General features: G+C 41.6%; 1 pseudogene; it reads right to left on the bottom strand.

The window, feature by feature from the left end:
• Positions 1–1,395: 1,395 nt before the first annotated feature.
• Positions 1,396–12,563, bottom strand: part of LOC115146320 (centrosomal protein kizuna-like) — a 39,946-nt pseudogene continuing 28,778 nt past the window's right edge.

Raw genomic sequence — 12,563 nt, 5'->3', positions numbered from 1 at the left:
AGGTCCTTTTAGTTCATACAGGGACTTATTTGACATAATTCAACATCAGCTGTTACAGCATAGCATTCTAGGCTACGATATTTTAACCACACTGAATTTACAACAGTTGGGTAACACAAGGAAGTGAAAACACAGACATGGTCAATATGTTTATATATTCACATTCCCTCTTTAATATCCAGCCATTTACAGCAACATGTTACTTCTTCTCCCGCCACTGTAATGATGGTAAAAAAAAAAACATGTTTCCGGGAAAAAATTGGAATATTCTTTTATATAACTTCCCAAAGCAGCGTGGGGGTTGAGCTATCAGTTGTTCCACTTCAGACAGGGACTGGCTGATTTTCAAGACTGGGCCATTACCATAGTGGGCCCAGGACGCCGATGACCTTCAACCTAGTATTCCATTTCCATAAACATTTATGTCAGTTCATCTTATGCGGAGTTTGCCTTAATTGAGGCAATGATCTGAATATGTAAGACAGACTGGGCCGGCCACTGTTTAGCAGACTCTGGTAGGCCGGGTTGAATGTAATGCGGGAAATTATGAAAATTATAGCTACCACTGAAATGCCTCCTTTTTGGAGAGTCTCTGTCCTGGTTTTTGTGATTGTTACATATTACTGTTTACCTTATGTTATATCTACATTACAATAAGGTTTGTGAGCAGGACTGCCATCGTTCAATCACAACTTCATGCTTTTTCTCACATTTGATTATTATCTATCATTATGTTATATTCCTTGCAGAATGGAGAAATGTTGTATGAAACTTTGGCACAAATGATACAAAACAAGTATATATATTAATATAACCCATCACGTCTACTACAATTCCACAATAACACAAATAAACACCCGTATTATCCTTCTGCATTTCAAAAATACGATTTTATTCTCCGCAATTAGACATACTTATTGCTAGTCTCTATGTAAAGGTGACATAGGCTTATGACTCTATCCTTTACTTATCATATGCTATCCATCCAAACTGCACTATATAATGATTGTGAATTTGGACTGTTGTTTTGTTTTTGTAATGAGTTCATTGGAATTAAATTTGATGATGTGCTTAAATAATGGAAAAGCTATACAGGGTTGATTCTGTCTGGGAAAATGATGCTTATTCCTGGTATTTAATATACTGTTGGCACAGGCTGGTAGAGAATTCTGCCTTAATTTACCCTGTCTTTTTAAAGCTGCTAACACCCACAAAGAAATGCTAATAGCACAGGCACTCTAGCCCAGCGTTAGTCTAAAGGAAAAGGGTAAAAAGAGGGAGACCCATCACCCCATCAACTCCTACTCCATTCCCAGCTATGACCCACAGCTAAATTGTTTAGGTCTGTTTAGACGTTTAAAACAGCAGAGTACTATGGTAGGATGTAGCTAGCACTCAGAGGGCCAACAGTGTGAGGCAACCCTGGGCATTCACTGCTTCCATTCTGTGCTCTCTAACATGTGAGTGCTCTCTGCTGGCCATAAAGAGGAACTGCAGAGCTGTAAAAATGGTGCCACAGATTCACACTCAATTACATTCATTGATAGCAGGCAGCTCCTTCATTGGGATCACAGCTGCTTGACAGAACAGAACACAACAATGATTGACAGAAATAAAATGGAATAGCCTAAATATATTCAATTGAATTCTAGACCATTTCAAATTATTCACAAGTTTGCACTACATTATCAAATTGTTTTAAACTACCTAAGTTAGACAAATTACTTATCGGGATGTGACAAATTATTTTCGAATAAAATGTTCCTCTTATGAAAAACAAAACTTTACTTTTGTCATGAATAGAAATGAAAAGACATGATATTGTGTGATTAACCAGGGATTAGACAGATGGATACTTGATGGTGAGTGTTGGGCATGGTGCGAATGAAGAGGAACCCAATGCAGGAGAGTGACCTCCTCTGGCAGTAGCCTCTCAATGCTGCCTGCCATTCTGTCGTTCTCTGTCTATCACTGCCTGTTTCTCTTCTCTGGTCCCAAATCAAATCATAGACCATTGCAGTGGGTTACAGTATATGGAGTTACACCCATATTGCTTACACAATGTCAAAGTTTTTGTTTTCAGACTGGGTGTTTGTCTAACTTTGCCAGGAATGTGCACTGAAATAAAGCAGTTTGTCCCTGTGGGTCTTTCACTGCCATAAGTCCTTTACCACATTTCTATCTAATCTGTCTCTGTTTGTCTGTCTCTTTGTCTGTCTCTTTACCTGTCTCTTTCTGGGGCAAAATCTCTCTATTTTTCTCCCTTCCTCCTGCTCTCCCTCCCTGTGTTGTGCGAGAGAGCCACACACATCGTTTCCTCTTGCCTCTTCCACAGAGGGCTAACTTCTGATTATGACACTTTGTCTGAGTGATTGGGGGGTGAATGCCTGAGCACATACTGTGGACCAAGGGAACGCTCCACACACTAATTGTCAAGTTAAGGTTTTTGTCAAGCAGGGACACGCCATCACAAACATAGCAGCCACTGATAACTGGAGAGGGAGAGATAAATCAAATCAAATGTTATTGGTCACAAACACATCTTTAGCAGATGTTATTGCGGGTGTAGCGAAATGCTTGTGTTCCTAGCTCCAACAGTGCAGTAGTATCTAACAGCGCAGATACAAATCTAAAAGTTACAAAACTGGAATGAAGAAATATATAAATATTAGATTGAGCAATGTCGGAGTGGCATTGACTAAAATACAGTAGAATAGAATACAGTATATACATATGAGATGAGTAAAGCAGTATGTAAACATTAAAGTGACTAGTGTTTACAAGTCTATGTATATGGGGTAGCAGCCTCTATGGTGCAGGGTTGCGTAACCGGGTGGAAGCTGGCTAGTGATGGCTATTTAACAGTCGGATGGCCTTAAGATAGAAGCTGTTTTTCAGTCTCTCGTACCAATTTTGATGCACCTGTACTGACCTCGCCTTCTGGATGATAGCGGGGTGAACAGGCCGAGGCTGTTTTTCAATCTCTCGGTCCCAGCTATGATGCACCTGTGCTGACCTCGCCTTCTGGATGATAGCGGGACGAACAGGTAGTTTTTTCCCAGTGGAGAGCCCTGCGGTTGCAGCCGGTGCAGTTGTTGTACCATGCGGTGATACAGCACGACAGGATGTTCTCAATTGTGGGTCTGTAAAAGTTTGTGAGAGTTCTCTTCAGCCTCCTGTGGTTGAGAGGCGCTGTTGCACCTTCTTCACCACACTGTCTGTGTGGGTGGACTATGTTTTCTGTAGCTTTTTTAGTGAGATCATTTCTTCCTAAATCAAGGCCAGGCCAAAAGAAGAGAGGAAAAAACAGAAGAAAAAATAAGAGAAAAGAAACACCATCTGAAATGCCTACAGTAAAGGAAGAAAAACAGCACAAAGATTCTTGCAGAAGAGGAAGCAGAGGCATGCACCCGCAGACAAAGGGGAACAAGTGGTCTTTACATGGAGTGCAGCTGCTTATTAAGTCTCACTCCTTCCTGCATTATTCCTTTCATCCCCACTCAACCACAAAGTGATTTTGCTTTACCACTCACAATGGCAGCAAAAGATTTTTAATGGATGAATCCTTAAAAAAATGTTGCAGATCTGTCTGCTTGGCTGTGATTCATAATACAATAAAACAGCACATTCTATAAAGTGTCTTGCTGAAAAACATTGCGTGGAGGCGAGAGAAAAAAAACAGAATATGAAAGACCTCAATTCTCTCCAATGCCATAATAGTGAAATGAGCACATATAAATGTGTTAAGAGTATCTCTTTGTATCTTGTATAGACTGCATATATTTCATCTTTAAAGCGTATTAAGGCAAAGTCATTGCTATGCAAAGCAGCACCCAGCGCTTTTCTCTTGCTTTTCAGCCGAGTGTAGTGCTTGGCCAATAGGACTGCCCCCCCCCCGCCTCTCATTCTGCATTCATAACATGCAACATTTGCACAATGTATCTCTCAAAGGCTCCTGAATAGAGAGCCTTAATACTCATGTAAACAACTGCAAACCAATTACTTAATGAATCGGGCCCACACATAATGAGGAGCCACACAAAGGGCTATAAATGCATTTTTTTCACCAAAGCCTCTGCTTTAAACTACAATCCCTCAGCTGTAGTCTAGGCTTAACTGGCAAATCATAATTATTGTCTAAGACAACAGAGTGGAGGCCGTTTTTTATTTTGATTCCAGCCACAGAGTATTTTGATGGCATTTGTCGGCTCACTGACAAAATAAAGCAAACAATGAAAAAGGGAGAAGAGGGGAAGAAAGGAAAATACATAAGGAGACGGTAAGAGAAGGAGTGAGAGGAATAGAGGAAGGGAAAAGAGATGGGGAGAGAGAGACATTGAGATAGAACAAGAGAGAGAGAAAGAGAAGGGCAGAGCATCCTGCAGTGTTATGTTTCCGTTCAAGTGCAGGACTTCGAGACCACTTGTTGAAGCAATAAAGCGCAAGAAGTGACTGTAGTAAGTGGAATGCTTAAAACATAAGCATCGGAGGGGGCATCACAGAGGAGCAGGAAAGAGGTATGATGGTGACCGCTCTCAGTAGTCACCCTTACAACAGCTCACTCTTTCCCTGACCAGATTAGATGTCAAGCATGCAAAACTACTCATTAGTCCCATTTCAATCATTTATGCACAGGACCACCACGACCACAGTGGCCAATCAGAGCTGCGATTCTTGCTATTTCCTCTACATTTACACTTGTTTTATCGCCTTAGATTTGGGCTTACCATGCGCCTTAATGACGGTGGAGACGGAGCCATCAGAGGGTCTGGAGTCTGAAATTGGCTCATGTTTATTAAAGAGGTTCAGTCATTGGGCTGGCACTAGCAGACAGCAGCGCCTCAATAGAGCTGGGCCATTATGTCTTTTCCTCTGCTAATAGGTAGACTGGGAGAGCCCGCTGGCCTGGCCAGGGAGACGAACACATTGGGCCCTTGTGTCAGCGTGGTGCCCAGTAATCACATGAAATCAGAGAAGATTATTCCTCATAACGTTTACGCAGCCATTACCTTCCCAAATGGGCTCCCGGTGAAGAGGCGCTCTGGGGACCGCACAATTGCAGATTTTGATGAAGTCATGTTGATATTCAGATGTGTGAAAACATGGAGCTATTTAGATGTTCTTTTCCTACCACTCAATGCTTTGATTTGAACAGCCTAAATGCTATTCGTGACGTGTGAAAGCTCTGGAAATTAAAAGGATGTGTCACCTTAAAACTCATCCTTGTGAGTCTTCCTTTAAAAACAGTTATTATAATATACTTGATTTTATATTTGTTTAAAACACAATTTGTACACGTAGTACCACAACGGTCTGCTTTTAAAGCTAGCCTCCTGAAACATGAACCCTTTAGTGAGAGCAGACTTTAGGCTTGATAACAGTCTGGCCTTTTGTTTTCATGCACAAGTTAATGGGTGGCACACCGTTGATCTAACAGAAATTAACTGGGAATTATTAGAGCCACATGCAAATGTACATCATCCACTTTGGTGTCTGGTGGCCTATTTCCCATAAAGGGAGTGAAGAAGAAGAATGCTCTTACCAAGGGGAAGGGTCTTGATGAGAGGAGTACTCAACTACCCACTTCATAGCCATCATTTATTCCTTAAAGAGCAAACAAGACAGATCAAACATTTTGATTTGTGCATCTATCTTCGTAATTACATTTTTAAACGAATGTCCAAATTTGGCTAATGATCGAGCAATATAACAACTTTCTTCATGTCTGTATGTAATGTATCGGTATCTATGTAGTCTAAATGTTGTAATGTTTTTGCACCATGGAATTTAGGGAGTGTTTTGTAATATCCCGGTCACATTATTAAAATGTATGTAATGTGTATGCAGTATATGTGTTTTATTAACTGGCAAATTAAATCAATCAATCAATAAACCTATTACATGATAAGCTGTTTCATCATAGTGCTTTATGTTTTTTTCTCATACAGTACCAGTCAAAAGTTTGGACACACCTACTCATTCAAGGGTTTTTCTTTGTTTTTACTATTTTCTACATTGTAGAATAATAGTGAAGACATCACAACTACGAAATAACACACATGGAATCATGTAGTAACAAAAAAGCTGTTAAACAAATCAAAATATATTTTATATTTGAAACTCTTCAAAGTAGCCACTTTGCCTTGATGACAGCTTTGCACACTCTTGGCATTTTCTCATCCAGCTCCATGAGGTAGTCACCTGGAAGGCATTTCAATTAACACGTGTGCCTTGTTAAAAGTTCATTTGGGGAAAGTGTTTCCATCAAAATGCATTTGAGCCAATCAGTTGTGTTGTGACAAGGTATGGATGGTATACTGAAGCTAGCCATATTTGGTAAAAGATCAAGTCCATATTATGGCAAGAACAGCTCAAATAAGCAAAGAGAAACAACAGTCCATCATTACTTTAAGACATGAAGGTCAGTCAATCTGGAAGATTTCAAGAACTTTGAAAGTTTCTTCAAGTACAGTCGCAAAAACCATCAAGCGCTATGATGAAACTGGCTCTCATGAGGACTGCCACAGGAAAGGAGAGGAGAGGCTGCAGAGGATATGTTCATTAGAGTTAACTGGACTTCAGATTGCAGCCCAAATAAATGCTTCACAAAGATCAAGTAACAAAGACATCTCAACATCAACTGCTCAGAGGAGACTGCGTGAATCAGGTTTTCATTGTCAAATTGCTGCAAAGAAAACTAAAACGACACAAACAAGAAGAAGAGACTTGCTTGGGCCAAGAAACATGAGCAATGGACATTAGACCGGGGGAAATATGTCCTTTGATCTGATGAGTCCAAATTTGAGATTGTTGGCTCCAACCGCCGTGTCTTTGTGAGACGCAGAATAGGTAAACGGGTTATCTCTGCATATGTGGTTCCCACCGTGAAGCATGGAGGAGGTGTGATGGTGCTTTGCTGGTGACACTGTCAGTGATCTATTTAGAATTGAAGGCATACTTAACCAGCATGGCTACCACAGAATTCTTCAGCGACACGCCTTCCCATCTGGTTTGCGCTTAGTAGGACTATAATACATTTTTCAACAGCATAATTACCCAAAACACACCTCCAGGCTGTGTAAGGGCTATTTGACCAAGAAGGAGAGTGATGGAGTGCTGCATCAGATAACCTGGCCTCCACAATCACCCGACTTCAAACCAATTGAGATGGTTTGGGATGAGTCGGACTGCAGAGTGAAGGAAAAGCAGTCAACAAGTGCTCAGCATATGTGGGAACTCCTTCAAGACTGTTGGAAAAGCATTCTTCATGAAGCTGGTTGAGAGAATGCCAAGATTGTGCAAAGCTGTCATCAAGGCAAAGGGTGGCAACTTTGAAGAAATATTTGAATTTGGTTAACACTTTTTTTGGTTACTAGATGATTCCAAGTGTTATTTCATAGTTTTGATGTCTTCACTCTTATTCTACAGTGCAGAAAATAGTAAAAATAAAGAAAAACCTTTGAATGAGTAGGTGTGTCCAAACTTCTGACTGGTACTGTATATGTAAATGGCAGACTGTTTAAGCAGCTGATATGCTTTTGTCGTCTCTGTTCAAAAAACACAAAATACCCCATTTAAATATTGACTCAAGACCCAAGTTTCCAACTTTCAGAGGCTGTGTGTTTGATGAGACAACACACACCGATGGCTGGCTCTTTGGGTCTTCAGAGCAGGGCAGGCTAAACTGTGTATGTAAGTAGTGTACATGCGCAAGCCAAGAAGAGAAACAGTTTCCACGACACCATATTCACCCTCCACATTATCTCTGTATCAGGTTGGCAGGCACCCCTACTCAGAAGAGATTGGGTGATGTTCTTTAAATAAAACATTAACTACTTCCATATACAGTGGATTAGGTATCATATTTGACAACTACACAGTCTTCAAAATCAATAAAGAAGCTGAAAGGTTGTAAAATTTGTCCACCATGGTAAATCAACATAATAGCATAGCAATATAGTCGTTTTAATCCCAGTTTCAGGCTAGAAATGTCAAGAGTTGGCTAATGATCGCATACTTTGGACTCTGTGGGCAACAATTTAATGTTTGGCCTTACAGAAATGATTAAACAATGTAACATTTATGCGACAAATACAGTGCATTCGGAAAGTATTAAGACAATATGACTTTTTCCACATTTTGTTACGTTACAGCCTTATTCTAAAATGGATTAAATCGTTTTTATCTCTCCACATCAATCTACACACAATATCCCAAAATGACACACACACACACAAAAAAAAACTGGTTGACATTTTTGCAAATGTATTAAAAAAATTTTTAAATGAAATATTCCATTTACATAACTATTCAGACACTTTACTCAGTACTTTGTAGCAGCAGACCCAAGAAGACTTGAGGCTGCTTCAACAAGCTTGGCACACCTGTATTTGGGGAGTTTCTCCCATTCTTCTCTGCAGATCCTCTCAAGCTCTGTCAGGTTGGATGGGGAGCGTCGGTACACAGCCATTTTCAGGTCTCTCCAAAGATGTTTGATCAAGTTCAAGTCCGGTCATTCAGAGACTTGTCCCAAAGCCACTCCTGTGTTGTCTTGGCTGTGTACTTTGGTCATTGTCCTGTTGGAAGGTGAACCTTTGCCCCAGTCTGACGTCCTGAGCGCTCTTGGGCAGGTTTTCATCAAGGACCGCTCTGTACTTTGCTCCATTCATCTTTCCCTTGATCCAGACTAGTCTCCCAGTCCCTGCTGTAGAAAAACATCCCCAAAGCATGATGCTGCCACCACCATGCATCACCGTAGGGAAGGTTTCTTCCAGATTGGGCGCTTGGCATTAAGGTCAAATAGTTCAATCTCAAATTTCAAGACCAGAGAATCTTGTTTCTCATAGTCAGAATCCTTTAGATGCCTTTTGGCAAACTCCAAGCTGGCTGTCATGTGCCTTTTACTGAGTGGCTTCCGTCTGGCCACTCTACCATAAAGGCCTGATTGGTGGAGTGCTGCAGAGATGGTTGTCTTCTCCACAGAGGAAGCTCTGTCAGAGTGACAACACCTCCCTGACCAAGGCCCTTCTCCTCCAATTGTTCAGTTTGGTCAGGTGGCCAGCTCTAGGAAGAGTCTTGGTGGTTCCAAACTTCTTCCATTTAAGGATGATGGAAGCTACGGTGTTCTTGGTGACCTTAAATGCTGGAGACATTTTTTGGTACCCTTCCCAGATCTGTGCCTCTGCAGATCTGTGCTCTCCGGACAATTCCTTTGACCTCATGGCTTGGTTTTTGCTCTGACATGCACTGTCAACGGTGGGACCTTATATAGACAGGTGTGTGTCTTTCCAAATCATGTCCAATCAATTGAATTTACCACAGGTGGACTCCAATCAAGTTGTAGAAACATCTCAAGGATGATCAATGGAAACAGGAGGCACCTGAGCTCAATTTCGAGTCTCATAGAAAAAGGGTCTGAATACTTATGTAAATAAGGCATTTCAGTTTATTTTTAATACATTTGCAAAAAAAAATCTAAAAACCTGTTTCGCTTTGTCATTGTGGGGTATTGCGTGTAGATTGATGAGGATTTTGTATTTATTTAATCCATTCTAGAATAAGGCTGTCACGTAACAAAATGTGGTAAAAGTCGAGGGGTCTGAATACTTTCCGAAGGCACTGTATATCTAAGTATCTGTCCATTGTAGTTGTTTTGTTTGTAGAAATAATAAATGCGTGTCACTTTAAGCATATACAGCCACACATTCTTAACTCATTACCTTCCGTTTGTGCTGACAGTGTGTGGTAACAGATAGACAACACTCACTGTTGCACAGCAGTGGCTCCAGCCATGAAACTGCACTGCAAATGTCTCTTTTCAACAAAAAAAAAGGCTTTTGATTAGTTATGATTTGAAACTGGACTGGTTCTGTGGGCTTGTGCCCTTGGAGATGCTCACAGATGAAATGCTCAGTATGAAATCTATGCTAGCCACGTGTTTCTGAGATTCTGGTGTGAACTGGAACCCAGGCCGCTTTCAGCATGCCTTCACATCTCGCCTTTTCAAGTATGCTGCTGCATAGCATTGTTTAGAAGATAATGAGAACCAATGGCCAATCTCTAGCTACACCCCGGTGTCCTGACAATGAAACCGCTGCATTATATGGGTGTGAATTATCAATTTGGCCACGCCTCTACTCTGGCCAGCTGAAAACATGCACTGTTTCTTCAAGATAATTAGAGGAATTGCACAGCTCTACAGGTGGGACTTTGACCCCAGATTGACCTTGATCATCCTGCCACAGCCATCCATTTAAAAGAGCCCATTATCAGCGGCTGTGAGAGGAAAACCAACGCTACACAAGAACTCTGAATGCAGGGCTCAGCACTGCCTTTTTACCTCCAATAGGAATACTTTCCACGGGGCTCTCGTCCTGGCTGTCCTCTTCACCACTTTGTAGTCCTGTAAGAAAGGGAGCCCCACACAGAGCTCAGAGACAGGGGGAGGCTGGGACTCTGGGTTTCCCTTTGTCTGAAAAGAGGGCCCTATGAAGACGGGCTGCCAGGGATTCAGAAAGAGGCCTACGTTAAAAGTGTTGTGATTCTTTGTCATATGAGGGAAGTTTCATTTCAGTATAGCGATTGCTCATACTTAACAGAAATGGCACCATTCTGACTTTTTTCTGTTTGTGATGTTGTGAAAACTAAATTTGCAATATCTGCAAATTGCTTCTGATTGAAATAGTTCTAGTCTAAAAACACAGGCATCATTGGACAGGGTCATACGCCCAACTTCCCTCATTAGTTTTAGTCTTGACTGGTTACACAGTTCACTATCATAACCTGGAGAGTGATGCATCACTACTAGCACATTAGCTACTGTATCAAGTGGCCAGCCAGACATGGTGAGAGAGCAATAATGACCTTGCATTCCTGCAGCGCTGTGCTCCTGAGCAGGTCTGACTGGTCGGACCTCCACAGCACTGTCATAGGGGAATGAGGGAAGGCCACAGGATGACGACTCACTCGCCACCTCCACCGAGGGGCACTCCTCACTGGAACGGGACAAAAGTGTCCTCAGCAGCACTTTGGCCTGCAACCATGGCAAATTAAAACCACATTCTAATTGCTTCCACATTGTGAAGGGAGAGTCAAATTGAACTACTACCAATTAAACAAGTAATCTACCAGGCCTGGCTGTGGTACAGAGCACAGCACACATCCTGACCGAGCACTGCACATCTCTCTCTCCCTCTCCCATGAGATTAGACAAGCGCCTAAATAATGCAATCATCCTCACATTAATGTGAAATACGTTAAGATATCTCCACTTGGCAGAGAGGATAGAGACAAACTGCTCTCTTCCTTCCTCTCCACTTATCTCCTGGGAGACGAGGATACTGTGTGATGACATAAAGATTCCTTTCACCATATCAAACCAGCCATCATCATCTGAGAGATAGGCCCTCTCTTGTCTTCAAAGGCTGCCTCTCAGCTCAGATGGCTGTTCACAACTTTTAATGAGCACTAATATGAAGGGGATGATCAGGAGGATTTTAGACACAGACAAACTTTAAGTACATGTACAATATCAGTTGTTATAGGCAGGTCATTGGGAGAGTGACAGTGTGTACAGGCTTTCATATCCTGAGAGGGGAACAAACACCAACTCCAATCTGATCTCCTCTTCAACACTGACAATCAAAAATGTCCTGATCCCTATTCCAGATATTTCTCTTTTTAAATATAGTCAAATGTACCACGGAGCAGAGAGAGCTCTCACAAACCCAAACCACTGCATTTTAAATATCAATGAATGCAACTGTTGGTCCTTGAATACTCAAAGGGCCTCTTTGAGAGTGCATGCGAGCTGCATGCTCCCGTTTGTTACAGAGTGGTGAAGGCTGTGTGGCAAGACGTGAATAGAAATTCAGTTTGCTCTCGTGTATGAGAGTGAAGGAGAATAAGCTGCTGTGTGTGTTTGTGAGAGATAGGGAGAGAAAGAGAGAGAGCGAGACTATTTTGTATTTTTTTATTTTACCTTTATTTAACCAGGCAAGTCAGTTAAGAACACATTCTTATTTTCAATGACGGCCTGGGAACAGTGGGTTAACTGCCTGTTCAGGGGCAGAACGACAGATTTGTACCTTGTCAGCTCGGGGGTTTGAACTCGCAACCTTCCGGTTACTAGTCCAACGCTCTAACCACTAGGCTACCCTGCCGCTCCAAACTATTTGCACATCATTACCACACTGTGCATATATATACACACATAATATCACATTTGAAATGTCTTTATTATTTTGGAACTTTTGTAAGTCTGATGTTTACTGTTCATTTTTTTATTTCACTTTTGTTTATTATATATTTCCCTTGCTTTGGCAATGTAAACATGTTTCCCATGCCAATAAATCCCTGAGAGTGAGCGAGAGAGAGAGAGAGAGAGAGAGAGAGAGAGAGAGAGAGAGAGAGAGAGAGAGAGAGAGAGAGAGAGAGAGAGAGAGAGAGACACACACTCAAGCTCTTCCTGGTGCACTTGGACATGATGATCAGGATGGCGGCACCTCCCTTCTCTTTGTCAGTTCATATTTTCAAGAGCCTCTACAGCCTCTCTCTGCCTCTGT

This window comes from Oncorhynchus nerka, linkage group LG18 (genome assembly GCF_034236695.1).
Source record: "Oncorhynchus nerka isolate Pitt River linkage group LG18, Oner_Uvic_2.0, whole genome shotgun sequence".
Classification (NCBI taxonomy): Eukaryota; Metazoa; Chordata; class Actinopteri; order Salmoniformes; family Salmonidae; genus Oncorhynchus; species Oncorhynchus nerka.
This window is presented reverse-complemented; position numbering and strand designations above follow the sequence as displayed.